The 19,577-nt window shown below is 28.0% G+C and overlaps 1 protein-coding gene and 1 long non-coding RNA gene across 4 annotated transcripts in view; one reads left to right on the top strand and one right to left on the bottom strand.

Moving 5' to 3' along the window:
- The window catches only part of LOC127283004 (uncharacterized), a gene marked incomplete at its 3' end in the record, with an annotated part of 179,325 nt that overhangs the window by 52,752 nt on the left and 106,996 nt on the right, over window positions 1-19,577 (bottom strand).
- LOC127283005 (uncharacterized) overlaps window positions 1-19,577 on the top strand; it is a 140,851-nt gene that overhangs the window by 49,128 nt on the left and 72,146 nt on the right. The window contains exon 3 of the long non-coding RNA XR_007843278.1: window positions 2,334-2,605. This is a non-coding gene — a long non-coding RNA (uncharacterized LOC127283005). The remainder of the gene's footprint in view (window positions 1-2,333; window positions 2,606-19,577) is intronic.

Raw genomic sequence — 19,577 nt, 5'->3', positions numbered from 1 at the left:
TTGTAAGTTTAGATTAGGCAAAATTAATAGTAATTTAAATTTTTTTGACATAACAGTTTTTTTAACTTGCTTTTATATAATTATTTTCTCTCAGTAAAAAAATGCTTGATCCAGGTATATATGTATGCTTTTAAAAAGAAAGTACTCTACATAAGGATTTTGTGTTTGACTTTTTTTTTTGTGAAAATTTTTTCGTAATACTTTGTGACAGGGTATTAAAGTTATAAAGTCCACAAAGGCGAGTTCGATACAAGGGACGTGTTATGACAAACGTTATCTTCAACGGAAAAGCATTAGTCCACCGGAACTGATAATTTCCGATTGCAAACGTCCCTATTGATAGGACTTCCGCTTTCACAACTGTGCGTTAACTCTCCTCTGTGTCCACACCCCTACATATTTGATAGGATGTCACAGAATATATATATCTATACATATATACACATTTATAGTCTTCTAAACTTGACTCCGCTTTGTCAGTTGAGATGATTGACCCCCAAAGTTGAATAATTTAATCTCTTCTTTAAAAAAAAAATGTTTTCATTATTTTTTGTTTTGAAAATCATTTTTTTAACTAAGTCGCATAATTAGTGGTATATTTAAAAAAAAAATTTTTTTGTTTTATCGGAACACAATAATAAAAATATTTTAAAATTATATTTCAAAATTATTCTAATTATTATTTGATATATTTTAGTTATAATAGAACTTTCGTATTAAATTATTTTAAAAATTCTTAGACAAGAGTTACAATAAAATTGCCTGTCAGATATATTTCCCGTAATGTGAATTCAATTCATTTTCACAAAGTTCGTTTGAAGAAGCACAATATTTTCTCATCCTATATATATATATATATCATGGGATCTAATTTCATACAGTTCGAATGGAATTTAATTACTTTTAGCAATTGAGAGATACAATCAATTTTCCTCAGAAGAAAATTATACTGTGAGAAAAATAATACTTTTTTTTTAATAATTATAAATTAAATAAATATTTGAATCAAATAAATATTTATAAAAATCAAGTCATAATTTGAATCAAACGAATTTTGTTTGAAATAGACAAAAAAAATTGTGTTAATAGAAAAAAAAAATTCTATATTTGATTCAAAGAAAATTTTTATCCGAATAATATAAAGTGTGAAAAAAAAATAATTGTAAATAAAATACGAAAAAAAATTAATATGTAATTTCTGGATTAAAACTGATATATAATGTACTTGAAATGAGCCATTTGCGTTTAACGAAAATTGATTTAACGAAAATACGTTGAAAAATAAATGGAGAAATTCGCGCTTATGTTTAAATAGTAGAAAATGTGAATGTTCGAAAATGTTAATAGGTAAATTATTCGGCGTTAAACTTCCTAATGCGAGTGCGATTCTGTGTACGGGCCCCACTCGGATTCAACATTATTAGCATACCCATCTTGTTGCACACAAATATATATGTATATGTATATAATCGAGCGTGCACTAACACAATTTTGCATTATACGTGCATCCTGAATGTTACTATAGGGACCCATAACTAGCTAATAATATCTTGTTCCTTATACGCCTCAGGCCACTCTGAAACTTTACCATTATTCTATAAATGAATGTATTGTTAAGCAGGTCAAGAAACACAATTTTTCAAGACGAGCCCGACTATATATTATTTATATATTAAAACTTCTCGACTATAATAATAATATTTGGAGCAGGCAAATAAGTTATAAAAAAAAAACTAATACTTGAGAAACAATTTTTTTGAAGGGTGCAAAAATTTCTAATCGTCAAAAATAAATTCTATCCATTCACCATTTTTTTGGCTTTTTGATTATTGGTCCGAAATCGTCAAAAATCGATCAAATCAATTTTGGACCATTTCTTAAAAAGGAGTTTGAAAATTATGGTTTATTTGATAATTTATAAATTAATATTAACTATAAATTTAAATATACAATAATTTTCAAATAAATTTCAAATTTGTCTTTATACCTGAGTCTCGAGCTGTTTGTTTACATTGAACAAAGCCAAAGGTCATAAACAATGTAATCCCAAAGATAATTAAATCAGTTGCAATTCGTGTCTTGACCTGTTTAGACATGGCAATACAGAAAATTATAAGGTATTAAAATAAGCTGCCTTATTATTTTAATCCAATTTTGCTTATTTTAATACCAAAATGAATTAAAATAAGCAAAATTGGATTAAAATAATAAGCGCTGCAGCTTATTTTAATGCCTTTTAATTTTCTGTGAAACTAATAAATTTTCTAATTTTTAAACCATTTGTCTGTGTTAAAAATATATATTTATATTTTTTTTTTATTTGTTATTTTCAGATGAACAGCTTCCGTAGTGCTCTAATTTTTAGTGAATAAAAAAATGTCCTTTTTTTGTCAGTTTAGTACAATTTTTTTTTGTTGCGGGAGTGTTCGAAATTTTTTAAATCGCGATCGTTTTTATCTTTAGAAAAAGTATTTTGTTTCTTAATAAATTTAAATATCCTTTCGGGAGTGTTCGAAATTTTTTTAAATCGCGAGTGTTGAATCTTCTCTTCAGATCTTCTTCTTCTTCTTCTCCTCCAAAATGATACATTGGTTGCTGAATAAAGGTAAGAATTTAAAATATTTTTTTAATTATATTAAAATATGGATAAATTAATTCAAAACAATAATATTTAGAAAAAATATTTTTTTCGCTTATATAATCCCTCAGTATGATCGTATATTTTTGTTCCCAACTTTTTATGCGAAATTTCAATGTATAATATAAATTTTTTTTTTCATTGTCTATATGTGAAAAAACAATTTTGTTTTTAACGTATATATAAAGTTGAAAATCGATTGTAATTTTCCCTAGCGAGTTTTCCATCAATACAAGAAGCCCCCCCCCGCCCCGTCCCCCCTTTAGCTTTCTATATTGCCATCTTACGAGTTTCTGAGTTTCGCTCTTAATATTCAAGGCCTCTAAAGAGCAGAAAATAGAAGCAAGCGTTGCAAACTATAAAGTTACATCAAGTAACTACACTTGTATATAGCTAAAGGTGTAAAATAGTAAAATGAACGTCTACAAATAACAAGAAGAGGATTTTCCTACATCGCTTGCAAGTGTATAATCTCACATGGAGGAGATAGGTTGTACCTTCTTTGTAAAGCCCAAATATAATTACACATACTCTAAGCTTATATTATTTACATATAAATATAGGAAGCCAGTTATGAATTTGATCGCATGATACTGCATTTACCGAGACGATCAATTTTAATTAAAAAAATTTTTGGGGAAATTCTGTTAAAATTTTTAAATATTATTTCTATAGATAGACAAATCATTTTAAAAGATTTTTTTAATATTCGAAAATGTAAAATAAATTCTAAAATTTTTTGCCAATTGTTAGCGAGAGTAATTAAATTAAAAAAGGATAAAAGGAATTAATGCCTGTAAGCCTTTTTTTTTTTAAATTGTTGTACGAAAAGTGATGGTAAATTTTTATGAGACAACAACAGAGGCTGACTTTATGGTTGAGTTTGTAACCGAAAACGTTTCTTTGATGGGCATTCCGTCAATATTCTGACGACATACAATTTTCATTGTCCAAAGTACGTTATTGTTCGTTGTGAGAGGATCTACAGGTTTACATCGTATAGTTCCAGTGCCGTAAAGCTTAGGATGTAGGACCCGTAAGACAAGCATTAGCATGCATAGGTTGGCACGAAGCATTTAGTTTTCCCATCCTCTTTTCATCTCTATATATGTACCTTCTCGATCCTATTTCTGTCTCTCTCTCTCTTCTTCTCTTCTTTCTCTCTTTTATTCTCTTCCTCTCTTTTTTTCTCTCATCCATATTATATGTGACTCTCCACAAGAAAAGGGACCTTGAGGTAAAAAAAATTTAAGGTTATGTTTTTGATTTTCAAATTGAAATCAGAGTCTTCTCCAAAATAGAAACTGATTTTGATTTTAAATTAAAAATAACCTAAACTTATAAATAACCTAATTAAACATAACCTAAAATTGTTTTGCTCTTAAGGTCCGTTTTCCCGTGGAGCTCGACGGTTTTTGTTCAGTTTGACCCTTAGAAAGCGCGTTATTCGTGTATGCATAAATTTTGCTGGCGGTAGAAATGTGCGAGTGTATCTGAATCTACCTCAGAGAGGTTAGGGTTGGGTCAGGTTAAGTCGAGCAATCCTTAAGCTTATCATGACTAAACCCGGATGTGCCACATACCTCCCTTTACCCCTCTTCTTTATCCCGTTCCTTTTCTGTCTCGTTTAGTATCTCATATGAATATATTCTCTCTCTCTTTGCAAAGAAATATATATAGACCATTTGTCACTCTTGTAATTTCAAAAATGAATATAAATCGTATATTTAAATAGAAGCAGTGAGGGGGGAGGGGGGTAATGGTAAAATAAATTAATAGCAAACTACGAAATATTTTCAAATACGAATATCTCAAAATCTTTTATTAAAAAAAAAAATGTTAAAGTCAATTATTTTCGTTAAAAGTCTCAGATTAAAAAAAAATATTACAAAAGCTTTTTCAAACTGTTTTAATTTGTAGCCGTTCTTTTATTACTACTTCAAAGACTAATGACACGTCTCTCATTAAACTGGAAAATTCTTAATTTTTTTTTTACTAAAAAAAGAATATTAAAATTTCCATCTGAAGAAGTAAGTGATAATTTTCATTCTACTATTTTTTAACGTGTTTTAAATCTTGAAAAATTAATAATTAACAGAAAAAATTAATATCTTATAAAATGCTAATTACAAATTTTTGAAATAATTACAGTAAAAAAAATATTCTGGAGAATTAAATATTTAGAGATAAATATATTTCCTGATAGAATATATATATTCATGAATTGTATTTGTGTAAATTATCATTAAAATAATAAGATGCAAAATAAGTTGCTTGTGAACGGTACATAAGTCATAGTTCAAGCAGTTGAGTGAACGTTAAACTGGTGTTGTGAGAAGAGCATGTGCAAGATAAAGGGAAACTATTCCCAAGAGTGTTGTCATAACCCAATTTCTGTTCCGTCTAAGCCACGCCAAACTGGTTGTATATCGTCTCGGTCGGATGTCGGAGAAGTATCCGGGTACAAGAGAGCTAGTACAGGGGCTGACGAATTCAAGTGTTTATACCCCATTATGAATATACTCACTATAATCTTAATATTCTAAATGCTCTAAATCTCTCACTAAATTATTACACTTCATTTTTTTCATTGACCACAAGTTTCAATCAATTTATCATCAATTTAATTATTTTTCATTTTTATAAAAAAAAAAAATTTTCATTTTATAAAATATTTTCAATATTTTTCACACATTCGAACTGTGAAAAATATTTATTCTTTTATTACTGTACAAATTATTTTATTTAGAGCATAAAAATGTTTTATATAGCGTGGAAAATGAGAACGAAAAAATTTTATACAAGTATATTAAATACGTATGTATAATGAAAAATTTTTTCTTTTTTTTTCCCCCCAGTCACGTAAAGTAAATTTCATACAAAATGTATATTAAACTTTAAGCTCTGTCATGGAAAAGTTTGCACGTTTTAGTTTTCCAATTTAACAATTAGTTTTAGTGTCAAAAGATTAAAAAAAAAAAAAAAATGTTCCAACTTTCTACTTGCTATGTGTATATGATTAAAAATTGCATTATCATCTTGCGAATGATATTAAAAAAAATTTTCAATTTTTTTTTGTTTCTTTTTGTTGATTTTCAACAAAATATTCGTATCAAAAATATTATCTGGTTAGGAAAATTATGGCGCACAGGGCAATTAAAAACTGATGAATCATTGATTAAAGTTGATAATTTGAAACACACTGTCACCGCACTCGGTAGTATTTGCAAACTTCATGAACTAATCCCCTCGAAAGCTAATACGTGATTGATTAGTGCCCAACGTGCATTGCATGATGTATTTTGTGGCTCAGAAACCACAATGTGTTCAAGGATAACTGAATTGTTAATAAGCCATTATATATATCTCTCTCTCTCCTGCATTGGATTAAATTTTTTTTTTTCATTATATAAGCTGATTACAAATTTGGCATCAGTGTTTCAAAATTCAAAATGGCGGATGCAAAATGGTAGAAAATTATTTCAAAAATTGATCGGATTCGATATTTTAAATTTTGAAAAACTAGTGCCAAATTTGCAATCAGTTATCTCGAAAACAAATAAATAACAGATTTTTGAACAAATTCGATAAAATTCAAAAAATGTAGGCAATAATAAATCTCAACTTTTAAATTTTGAAAAACTAGCGCCACATTTGTAAGCAGTGACCTCTATAACCTCCGTGTAACGAATTTAAATTGATTGTGATAAATTAAAAAAAATTTCGAATTCAATTAATTTAAAGAAAAGTCGCGGTAACGGTTGCTATGGAAACGGTTGCTATGGAAACAGTTACTATGGAAATAGTTACTATGGAAACAGTTACTATGGAAACAGTTACTATGGAAATAGTTACTATGGTACTAGTTACTATGGTACTAGTCACTATGGTACTAGTTACTATGGTACTAGTTACTATGGTACTAGTTACTATGGTACTAGTTACTATGGTACTAGTTACTATGGTACTAGTTACTATGGTACTAGTTACTATGGTACTAGTTACTATGGTACTAGTTACTATGGTACTAGTTACTATGGTACTAGTTACTATGGTACTAGTTACTATGGTACTAGTTACTATGGTACTAGTTACTATGGTACTAGTTACTATGGTACTAGTTACTATGGTACTAGTTACTATGGTACTAGTTACTATGGTACTAGTTACTATGGTACTAGTTACTATGGTACTAGTTACTATGGTACTAGTTACTATGGTACTAGTTACTATGGTACTAGTTACTATGGTACTAGTTACTATGGTACTAGTTACTATGGTACTAGTTACTATGGTACTAGTTACTATGGTACTAGTTACTATGGTACTAGTTACTATGGTACTAGTTACTATGGTACTAGTTACTATGGTACTAGTTACTATGGTACTAGTTACTATGGTACTAGTTACTATGGTACTAGTTACTATGGTACTAGTTACTATGGTACTAGTTACTATGGTACTAGTTACTATGGTACTAGTTACTATGGTACTAGTTACTATGGTACTAGTTACTATGGTACTAGTTACTATGGTACTAGTTACTATGGTACTAGTTACTATGGTACTAGTTACTATGGTACTAGTTACTATGGAAACAGTTACTATGGAAATGGTTGCTATAAAATTAGTAAATTTCACAGTCCTTTGTTATAGTTATATACAGATATGAAAAAAAAAATTAATTGAAATATTAGATTATAAATTAAATTACAGAAAACTAGAATTTTTCTCAACAATTTTAGACACGAATTTCGGTAAATAATTAAAAATTTTTCCCTCCTTTTTTTAAATGGTGATTATTTTTTTTTTTTGAAAAAAAAGAAAAAAAATAATCGTCGAGAAAATCGTTTACCCTCGTGTTGGGATTATAAATCGTTAATTCTGGATTTTAAACACACACACAGTAATGCTTTTAATGTTAATAATAAAGTTTATCCGTTGAAATGTTTCAGTAGTGAAAAACACAAAGCAAACGCGGGAAAAGAGAGTGAGAGAGAGAGAGAGAGCTATTGCTGCTTAAACAAAACCCTAATCTCTTAACAAAGGGCTGCGAAAGTTAGGAAGGATTTGAAAACGAATTTCTGTGGGAAAAGCGAGAGTGAATAACGATACGACTGTGCTATCAGAGTTCTTCGTCTCATTCTCGTAAACAATGCATTTAAGCTTCCTCTCTCTTTATCTCACTCACTCTATCTTTCTCTCTCTCTCTCTCTCTCTCTCTCTCTCTCTCACCTCAACCCCAGTAATTTTAAGATCAAAATCAGTGCTGAGTCCTCACGGGGATATTCAACTAAAACCGGAGCTGATGGTTATTGTTCTATTAGTCTTTCAGAAATTGTTTTCTCTAGAAAAGAATTACAAGGCTTGAGGTTTGAATGAATTTGAGTGAAGCGTGGGTGAAGGGGGAGGAGGGGGGGGAAGGACGATCAGGTGAAAAGGGGGAAAGAGAGCTGCCAACACGTGAAAGAGAGCTGCCAACACGTGAAAGAGAGAAAAGAGTAATTCAACCCCTAATTTCATGAGAATAACGCGTTGTCGTCGAGATAAACGACCTCTATTCTCGTTATATATTTTTTTTGTTATCGCTTTTTATCCCACATTTTATACTTTCTCTTCTCATGTTCTTTTTTTTTGTTACACTGTAATTCTATAAACGAAGGGCTTTATGTTGCGTCAGGTTTCATCGTAAAATGCGATAAATATATCTAACTTCTAATTAGCCTATACAATTTTATATTTTAATAATATATTTTTATAATTTTGAAATTTACCAAATAGAAAAAATTATATTTACATTGGTTTAACATTGTTATTAACTATTTGAAAAATAATTTTTTAATTGCATTAAAAAAAAAGGGGAAAAAACAAGAACTGAAATTTTAAAGAAACTTAAAATTATTTAGATTTCGAACAGCTAACAAAAAAACTGTGTAGAAATAATAAAAAAAGACCCCAAGATAACTAAGTGATCGCGTGCAAATGTAAACAGTATTTTCTCATTCATGCAATGGTTAAAGAGCAAAAAAATGCGTGTGCAACTGGAGCATTAATTCTGTTAAGAAAAATAAACATTTACAAAAACATTCTCAATTTATCGAAATCGTAAATTTACTTATACCATTGTGTGCTAAATTTACATTCATAATTTATAAACAAAAAAAAAATAACCGTATTTTATGAATCAATAAATTTTTGGAGAAAATTGAAAAACATTATTAATTAATTTCATTGAAAAAATAAAACAAAAAATAAAGGATAAAATAAAAAAAAATATACGATGTAGAAATTATTTTTATAGCTCATGTGTAAAGAATACACAATAAATATTTAAAATTACACATTGGGATAATAATCAATCATAAATGCAGTTTGGCTTTTAATTCTTGTATTTACATTGTTGATATTGTAAAAAAAAAATCGTGAAATTTATCTTCACGATTATTTTGTTTAATTTAAAAAATATTGCTATCAACATTTGTTTTCGAAATCGATGGAGTTTAAAAAAAATATAAAAATGAAAAAAATCAGTAGAAAAGGAATTTATTTTTAGACACATTTTACTTCATAAATAAATTATTTTACAACTACGTTTGAATTTCTAAATAACATATTTCATTTTTTTTTCTAGTAATATACCTGACTAAACATAGTTATTTCTACTAATTTACCAAGGAAAAGAAATTATGAATAATTTCTGACTAAGTAACAATGTATAATTTTTTCACCTTTGGCACAAAAGGAAATATTTAATTAGACTTTCTCATTTTTTTTTGTAATTTTATCAGTAGTTGCAGTAAATATTAAGTCATTTGAAAAAAATTTTTTAAAAATTTCTTCTCGGATTTCAGTAGTATAAGTCTGTATTAGTGGGACATAATAATTTAAAATCGAAAATCAGTAGAACAATTAAATATTTAATCAGACTTCGATTTTTTTTAAATTTTCAGTAGAGACAGTAAATAATTAGTCAGACTTTTTAAATTTTTTTATCAGTAGTAAAAGACGGTTTTTGTCAGACTTTCTATATTTTTGTAGTTTTATCAGTAGTAGAAATTGGATAAAGTCGAACATAATAAGTGAAGTATAAAAAATAGTGGTACAGTTAAATAAATAGTCAGACTTTCAAAATTATTTTTCTATTGACAGTAGTAGAAGTCGGTTTTAGTCAGACTTAGGAATATTCTGTAATTTTATTAGTAGTATAAATCCGCTTTAGTCAGACAATGATTAAATTAGAAAAATCGGTAGTAAAATTAATATAAAATTAATATAGTCAGATTTTTTGCATTTCTGTAGTTTTATCAGTGGTACAAGTCAATATTTAGTCAGAATTTCTGATATTCTGAAAATTTTATCAGTAGTAAAATAATTAATTCTATCATATTTAGTCTATATAAATATTCATTCACACTTTTTAACTTTATTTTTTTTGTAAATAGACAAAATCATATAGAATAATAAAATAACAATTTTTCGAATTAACAAAACATACAAACCAGTGGAAAAAAAACAATACACGATGAAACAAAACAAAAATTTTTTTTCTCCAAATATATGTGAACAAATAATACATTGAATAAATGTTGGAAAATTATATACATCGTACTAATAATCAATCACAAATTCAGTTTGGCTTTTAATTCCCCGACGGGATTTACTTGTATGGGCATTAAAAAAGCATAGAAATTAGAGACGAGGAGAAAATTACAATCGATTATATAGAACACAATGGATGTTTGGACGGTTGGACTTTACCAAAATTAAGCCGTCAGTTCCAATTGGTTCGTTTATCCGTTCCAGCTCGTCTTCCAGCACAACTAGTGTGTTTTTGTGAGTGTGTGCGTGTACGTGTGGTATGAGACAGAATTACAATTACGTCTCATAAATTATTAACGAACATGTTCTGCAGCCTCGAAGTTCGCTTTCCAGCGCGAATTCATAGTGCGCGGTGCTGTAGATTCGCTTGGAAAAGAGAGAGGACGTTGCCACTAGAGAGGGTGTCAGTCGGGTCAAATTGCAACAAATTAACCACGTTAATCACTCGCGGCAATGTGTATGTGTATATATGTGTCTGGATCAAACTTTCACGGGCCGACTTCAACCCTAAAATCGTATATAACAAGAGTTTGCTTTCTATTCACGGCAACGGATTAACTATTGCCACTTGCGAGAATGGAAGAGAGAGAGAGAGTGAGAAAAAAAAATCTACTTTTTTTATGAGTCATTATTTTAAATGCGTCAGGAGGAAAAAAGGAAATGTTACTCCATTCATTTTTTCAAGCCACACGTGTCAACATTGTATCGAATAAAAATTAATATTTTCTTCTTTCTTTTAAAAAAATCTCGGGTTGGAAATAAATATGCATTTTTTTTTAAATTAACTATGATTAATTAATTAATTAATTAATAATTAAAATTAATTCATGGATTAGATTGAGCCATATTTTTTCAGTAGTGCAGTTCTGCTTTAGTCGGACATAATCAGTAAAATCGAAAATCAGTAGTAGAAGTAAATATTTAGTCAGACGTTTTCAATTGTTCAATTTTTACCAGTAGAAACAGTAAATATTTAGTCAGGCTTTCTAAACATTTGCAATTTCATCAGTAGTAAAAGTAAATATTAAATCAGACATTCAAAATTTTTTTTTACGAATGTCAGTAGTGGAAGTCTGTTTTAGTCGGACATAATAACTAAAATTAAAAATGAGTATTACAAGTCAATATTTAGTTTAAATTTTATATTATTATAATTCTATCAGTAGTATAAATCGGTTTATGTCAGACATAATTATTAAAATCACATTATTATAATTTTTCTTCTTATTATTATTAAAATAAATTTTAAAAAAATGAAAATTATTTTTGTATTTAATAATTTCAATAAATATTGAACAAAAAGTAAATGTCTAAAATCCATTAAAATAGTCTTAAATTTTTAACTAAAGAAACTAAATTTATGCGCGCAGATATGTTATTTTTTTAATGGAAAAATGTGTATAGAATAAAATTATTCTTTCATAAAATCTTTAACGTTTTATTGACTCAATTTTGCAGTGATGGGTTTTTAAAAAATTTACTTTATACCACTTTTTTTTATAATTGTTTTTTTTTTTTTTTTTGTCCTATAAATGGCCCTTTGGATTTATTTGATAGTTCGTATTTTTGACATTTATTTCTCTTTTTGACATTTATTAGCTTTAATTTCACTTTTATTTATTAATTTATTATCTTCGTTTTGCAATCAATTATTATAGTTTTTAAGAAACTATAAATAATATACTTTTTTTTATAATCTATATACAGTTTTTATTTATTATGTATGTTATTAAATTTTAGTCTAATAATATAAAAATCATTTGTGATTCATCAAAATTGACTGTTCGTAAAGATAAAATTTATTATAGTTATTTAATATGCGGAAAATCGCAATTTATTGAAATTAAATCTATTTATATGTTTTCAATTTGTGATAAAAGTAAAATAAAAACTCTCATCCCTTCATATCAATTTTTATTAATTGAGTCAATAATAACAGTTTTATAGCCACAACTGAATGAATTTCACTCTTTATTATCACAGGATTATTGTCGACATTTAATGAATTCAATAAACTTTACACCATACTTGATAATAACGCACGGTTTTATTTTATTTCTCATTAAACATACGATACTGTTTTTGAAATACAGAATGTCACCAGTAACGTGATATTATTTTGAAAAGCATCAACGAACGTCATCAATTTCCTATTTACTTTTTGATATTGTTCCTTTGATATCAAATTTTTACTCGCGTAAACAATTAAAAAAAAAAAAAAAAAAATACCGTCCATTGGAATCAAATATTTCAAAAAATTCCTTTTGAGAAATTTTTTCCCCTTCTAATAAAATTGTATTTAGTGGAGAAAAAAAAATTGTATCATACTTAGAAAAGACATTATTTGACAATAAGATTGAAATTGAATTATGTTGTTATAATATTTGCATAGTTTTTCTCTTAATTAGAAATGTTTGGAAACGTTGTGAAACGAAATTGGATACTAAAACCAAACCAAGTCCTTGCTGTTATATCTCCTGTCCAAAGAGTCGACGTCACAGAAACCGATGTTCAAGTTTGCAGAGTACAGTTCAAACTTGCACAAGGTCTCCTACTTGCGGAGGTTTGAGCTTTCTCTCTCTCTCTCTCTCTCTCTCTCTCTCTCTCTCTCTCTCTCTCTCTCTCTCTCTCTCTCTCTCTCTCTCTCTCTCTCTCTTCCTTTGCATATACTGTCCGTCAACTTTCTCTATGCGTATATCTAGAATTATTTGGGTCCACAAGTCTAACTTCCTGATTCAAATTGACATGTCTACATTGCTTGTCTTGCGATTTTCGTAATTATTTAACATTCCACTTGATGTAAATCAAAAATAATTCACAAATTCAAAAATTTTTTTTGTTTTTACATGAAATTGATTTTTTTTTGAATTTATTTTATTTTACCTTAATAAAAAAGTATTATTTTTGGAAATTAAATGAAATTTATATAAAAAAAAATTTAATTAGACTGAAATTTTTTCATTAGTGTTATAAAATTTATTTAGTTACGTTTAAGATAACATCAAAAATCTAATAAAACAAAGTACCATATATATATATATGTATATATATACACAACCGAAACAATACTTGCCGTAACGTGGTGTAATAAATTTTGTAACAGCGTCTATATTCGAACACTGGTGTAGAATCGGTTAGTGGACATAATAATACATAGACTATGCTCGTAAATTCACTGCGGATCGTTGGGAGCTTAATCGTCATTAATATTCTCTATGCACAACGCTACCCAGTATAAATTGCACTTAAGTGATACCCGCGCGCTTCCAAGACTTTAATCTCCCTTGATTTTACAATATTTTAAATAACTCCCCCTCCCCCCTTCTCTTTCTCTCTAAAATATATTGATTTCACCTCTTGGTAATTACTTTCAATTTTCTTTCATTGGAAATTATGTATATCGTAATTTAATAAATGATCAATTTTAATATTAATGCACTGAAAAAAAAAATTTATTTGATTCAAATACTCGATTACTTGAGTATTATCAAATAAATATTTATTTGAATCAAATAATTTTTATTTGAATTAAATAAATTGTATTTGAACCAATAATTTCTGTATTTAAAACAAATACCATTTAATTGACTCAAATAATAATTATTTGATACAAATAAATATTTATTTGATAATAGTCAAGTAATGGCGTATTTGAATCAAATAAATTTTTTTTTCAGTGTGTATGTTTTTGGTGAAATTTCTTTGACCAAATTAGAAAATAAGTAGAAGAACTAAATATTTAGTCAGAAATTCTATATTTTTTTTTGTACTTTTACCAGTAGTACAAATCTGTTTTAGTCGGAGCATAATGCATAAATTATTTTTAAAAAACAGTAGTGTAAATAAATATTTGGTCAAACTTTTTAAATTTTTTTATCAGTAGTATAAGATGGTTTTAGTCCGACTTTCTATATTTTTTTTGTTTTATCAGTAGAAAAATTTGGTAAAAATCGACCATAATGAATTAAGTATAAAAAATAGTAGTACAAATAAATATTTAGTCAGACATTTTAAATTATTTTTTTATTATCAGTAGTATAAATCGGTTTTAGTCAGACAATGATTAAATTAAAAAATCGTTAGTAAAATAAAAAACACAATCAGATTATCAGCAATTTTTTTTAATATTATCAGTGGTACAAGTCAATATTTAGTTAGACTTTCTAATAATCTATAATTTTATCAGTAGTATTAATCGGTTTTAGTCACACAATGTTTAAATTAAAAAAATCAGTAGTAAAAGTAAATGTTTAGTCAGACTTTAAATATTTCTATTTTATCAGTAGTAAAAGTCGGTTTATGTCAGACTTACGAATATTCTGTAATTTTATTAGTAGTATAAATTGATTTTAGTCAGACAATGTTTAAATTAGTAAATTATTAGTAAAAATAAAGGTATATTTAAAATTTTTACATTTTTATACTTTTACCAATAGTACAATTTTATGGACATTTATATAATCTGTAAATTAATCAGTAGTATAAATCAATTTTACTCAGACAATATTCAAATTGTTAAAGCAATAGTAAAGGTATATTGCGTCAAATTGACATTTCAAAAATTTTATCAGTAGTAAAAATAAATATTCACCCAAGTAAATTTTAGTAGTCTGCTAAATTTTGTAACATTATCCTTAATGCCTGAACTAATCTTAAAAACGATTTTGGTATTTTGAGCGTGGTTTCTCGTTTTTTTTTATTAATTATAGAAATGACAATAAATGAAGAATGTGAATTATTTTTGAAATTGATATCACTCGGTAATAATGAAAAGGCTTAATTACATCTTGATATTGTTGTACTTACCAGGTGAGCTAGGCGTCGTTAATAACCTATTTATGACTCTGTATAGGACTGCTAACGATCTAAGAGGAGGTGGGGGGGGTGTAAGAGAGGAGGCAAAATTTGCTCGCGGCATAACTCATCACTTATTCAAGCTAATCTACAAGCCACTTGGATTCTCGGTAAGTTTTGCCACTGGTCCTATCGGGCCAACCAAACTACCAAGTAGTGTACTCAAAACCACTTTATTTCAAAAAAAATATATTTCCATTTTTTTTTTTTTTGGGGGTAAATTTTTAATTCATATATATTCTCCCTCCACTATCGTTGTTATTAGTATTTATTTTCTATGGGGAAAAAAATAATGTACACTGAGAAAAAAGGTTTGAGCTGACAACCAAATATTTCATTTAATATATGTGCAACTAAAATTTTTTGGTTGACACAACTAAACTTTAGTTGACATCAACCAAAGTTTGGTTGAGACTACCAAATTCTTTTTCATTTTCTTATTTAGTCGTCTGAAACAAACTTTGGTTGTTGTCAACTTAAGTTTAGTTGTGTCAACCAAAAAATTTTAGTTGCACATATATTGAATGAAATATTTGGTTGTCAGCTCAAACCTTTTTTCTCAGTGTATTATAGAATATTAAAATCAATATTTTTTTAATTAAAAAATTATTACAATTTTTTTCTTATTTAATGACTACAATTTTTTTTTTTTTGAAAAAATGAAAAATGTTTTGTATGCGGATAAAAATTTGTTTATATTATTATTGTTTAAAGGTAAAATATTTATTTTTATGTTGTATATATAGTGATCAGTGAATGGCAAAAGACAATTTACTAACTTCTAGAGTACACTTTATGTATATATATATATATATATATATATATATATATATATAGAGAGAGAGAGAGAGAGAGAGAGAGAGAGAGAGAGAGAGAGAGAGAGAGAGAGAGAGAGAGAGAGAGAGAGAGAGAGAGAGAGAGAGAGACTTCGTCGACTCTTCGAGGACCATCTTAGTTAGTGCACTGCTGATCTTATTCTCGCTCCGTTAGATAATGCGAGTACTACTATCTACAATCGAGTGGGTAACTTGGAGTCTTTGACTGGGTCGAAATTCCCGAAATTGCGAGCGTTACTGCGGCGAACAAAGAGACTTTCTCGAAACTTAGCGCTGTGTGCATGGTGCTATTCAATATTTTCATAAAACAACTCGTTTGTGTATAGCTATTAGCATCTACTATACATATATAAATATAAATATAGGTAGTTGTGTGTTTATTGTGTGCCTGAAAATATAAATTATCTAAAACCATTTTATTATTTATTTGAAAAAATTTATTTTTTCAAAAGTTGATGAAAAAAAACTCGAGGGATAAACAATTCTTCAATTAAGCTATACTGAACACTGTAAAAAGTAAATCGTATTTTAAGATTAGTCTTAAATTCAGCCATAATGTATCACAGAAAATTAAAAGGCATTTAAATAAGCTGCAACGCTTATTATTTTTAATCCAATTTTGCTTATTTTAATTCCAAAATGAATTAAAATAAGCAAAATTGGATTGAAATAATAAGCTTATTTTAATGCCTTTTAATTTTCTGTGATATTTAAATTCAAATTGCATGTAAATTCATTGCTTAGATTTAGCAAGGGCTGTCTTTAAAATGTTGCCTCTTAAAATAAGACCTCTTTTCGGTCTTAAAATAAGACTTTGTTTTTACAGTGAAGTATACCATGAAGTACAGAAAATTATCTTGTAATATTTTGAATTATCTTCAAGTATTTTGCATTGTTTAAAGGTATCCTAAATTATTTGAAGCATTTTTAAATATGCAACATTATTTTAAAGTATTTTGAATTATCATGAAATATTCTGAGGTACTTTGAAGAACTAAGAAAATTATTTTCAATTCAAGACGAAAATATAAGAAAAAATTTAATTTTTTGTTAATAATTAAAAAAAAAAAAGAATAAAAAAAAATAGTCAACTTTTTTCCATTTTATTCAAAAAATATATTCATAAATTGAATATCGTTACAACTCGTAACTGCGTTTCATTAGTATTCACATTTTATCATTTTCCAATTGTTCTTTTTTTTTATTTTTTTGGTTTCAATAATCGGAAAATAATAAAAAGATGGAAAATTCGTGATAGGAGAAAAGCATTTTCAGTTCGCGAATTATATATATATATATATATATATATATATATATATATAGAGAGAGAGAGAGAGAGAGAGAGAGAGAGAGAGAGAGAGAGAGAACATTTCAACGTGTATCTTTAAAAAAGAATTGAAAATCCTTTAGCAGTATAAATTCGATTGAGCGCGCACTACTGGTGTTTTATGAAATGCAATGTGAAATGGAGGTAAACCATGATTTATAAGAGGCATGTGTTTTAGGAGGAAAAAGGCGAAATCTACACGCGATATTGTGACAGAAGAAAAGAGAAGAAGCAATGATGGAAAGTCTATATGGTGAAAGGGGAAAAAAAAAAGAAAAAGGAACAACGTCTACTAAAATTGAGGGGTAGATATCACAAGAAGAAGGGGTTTTTGAAGTACGATGTCGCACGGTGGTTTCATTACAGTGATGTATCATTACGTCAAGGTAGTAGCTCTCTCTCTCTCTGTCTCTCTCTCTTTCTCTCTCGACCTCCATACCCTTCCATGTCGAGACTGTCGACTTGTGCCGTGGCGGCGAATGTTATTTTATATTTATACGTTGAGCGCTTTAGTAATTCATGGGATTTTGGGGGCGCCGCTTATGAGCGGTTCCAACACCGAACACACACACACACACACACACACACATCATCCCCTTATAGTGAAAACTTCAATTCCCAAGTTTTGAAACAAGAATTTACGAGCTTCCTAAAATTCATCCATACGATTGGCCTAATTTCCCACAGAATATTCTTTTGTTATTCTTTATAAGAATTATAAATTCTAAACTTAGGAGTTATTACATTTTTTTTTGTTTTACTAATTCCTTTTTTTCTATATTGAAAAAGAAAGAAATATAATTATATCATCTCTGATATATGATAAAATATATGATTTCAACAGGAACAATGGAAAAGATAAAATCTGTGAAAACAGAAAGAAAAATACATAACTTGTTGACATGGCAATCCCATAGGAGTGGAATGCGATTATATAGTCAAATGAGATTGTGGCATATGAATGAGGCAGTCCGCTTAGAATGCATTCTCCTTGGAACTGAATCCTCTCTATTCTTCCCTCTGACCCTTTCTCTCTCTCTCTCTCTCTCTCTCTCTCGGTGAGTTTCTCTCTCTCTTTCTCTTTTGGTGTATTCTAGTCCTCTCTTTATCCCCCTTTATTGTCTTTAACCCTAGTCCTTTTGGGAGAACCATAACAGCGACAAACTCTCAACGACACACAAAGGTGTAGTTATCAAAGACGACTGCGAATCACTACGACCCTTTCGTTGTTCTTGTCGTAAGTCAACTGTAAGACGCGGATTGTTTCAACTAGACGTAGATTTGTATCACTTTTCGTCCAAGGAAGTTATATTATATGTTTTCGTTTGGGGAATTTAAATTGCCAAGTTTTTTCAATTTTTGATATAAATTATATTAAACTAAAATTTTGGTAGATTTTGAAAAAGTTTTAAAATAGGAAATTTTAGGTAGGACAACAAATTTTCTTAACGCTGATTCTAAAAATAATTATCGTTTACCTCAACTAAAGTTCTAAAATGGATACTAGACCCAAAAAAATTTTTAATAGGCTTCTAGTTGTATTCTCCTTAATGCTAATTTTCAAAAGAATCTTAATATTTTACCTCGAGCAAAATTATAGATACCTAAAAAAAATTCAGTAGCTAAATTCTTCTACTGATCCTAAAACTAATCCTAAAATCGGATTTGGTATTTAGTTCCAAATTCTAAATCATATTTCAAATTTGGTAGTAGTAGAGTAGTCTAATATTAGCCAAATTCTGTTCTGAAATGATTTTTTGACACTAGTTCCAAAAAATTGTTTTCTTTTACCTCAACTAACATTCTAGAGTGGATCCATAACCCTAATAAATTTTGTTATGCTATTATTAGATCCTAAATCTTAATAAAAGCAGACAGCTATTTTTTTCAAATTCTGATCATAAAATTAATTAAAAAAATTCCTAATCTTAAAATATAAAAAAAAATAATGTTATTTAACTACCATCATAGTTTCTAAGTCTCATCCCAAATCCAATTGTAGACAACTAATTTTTTTCTTTATGCTCCTGAAACTAATTCTAAAATTGCTCATAAAAATAGTTTTAATATTCTACTTCAACCAAAGTTTGAAATTGGATCCTAAAAATTCTAAAACATTATTCTAACTGTTGATCCTAAATCTAATTGTAAAACTGTTCTTTAAAAAAAAGTTTTGTTATTTTACAACATACAAAGTCGTAAAACCAAATAAACACAAAAGTCTGACTTTCTATCATGCTTCTGAATTCTAAAATCAATGCCAAAGATTTGCTCATCACAGCCCCATCAAACTCAAAAACCTAAAATCAGTTATATTTTTAAA

Source organism: Leptopilina boulardi, unplaced genomic scaffold, assembly GCF_019393585.1.
Source record: "Leptopilina boulardi isolate dan_hultmark-lab unplaced genomic scaffold, ZJU_Lbou_2.1 LbouV2_304, whole genome shotgun sequence".
NCBI classification, from domain to species: Eukaryota; Metazoa; Arthropoda; class Insecta; order Hymenoptera; family Figitidae; genus Leptopilina; species Leptopilina boulardi.
Note: the sequence above shows the minus strand (reverse complement) of the source record. Positions and strands in the feature narration are given on the sequence as shown.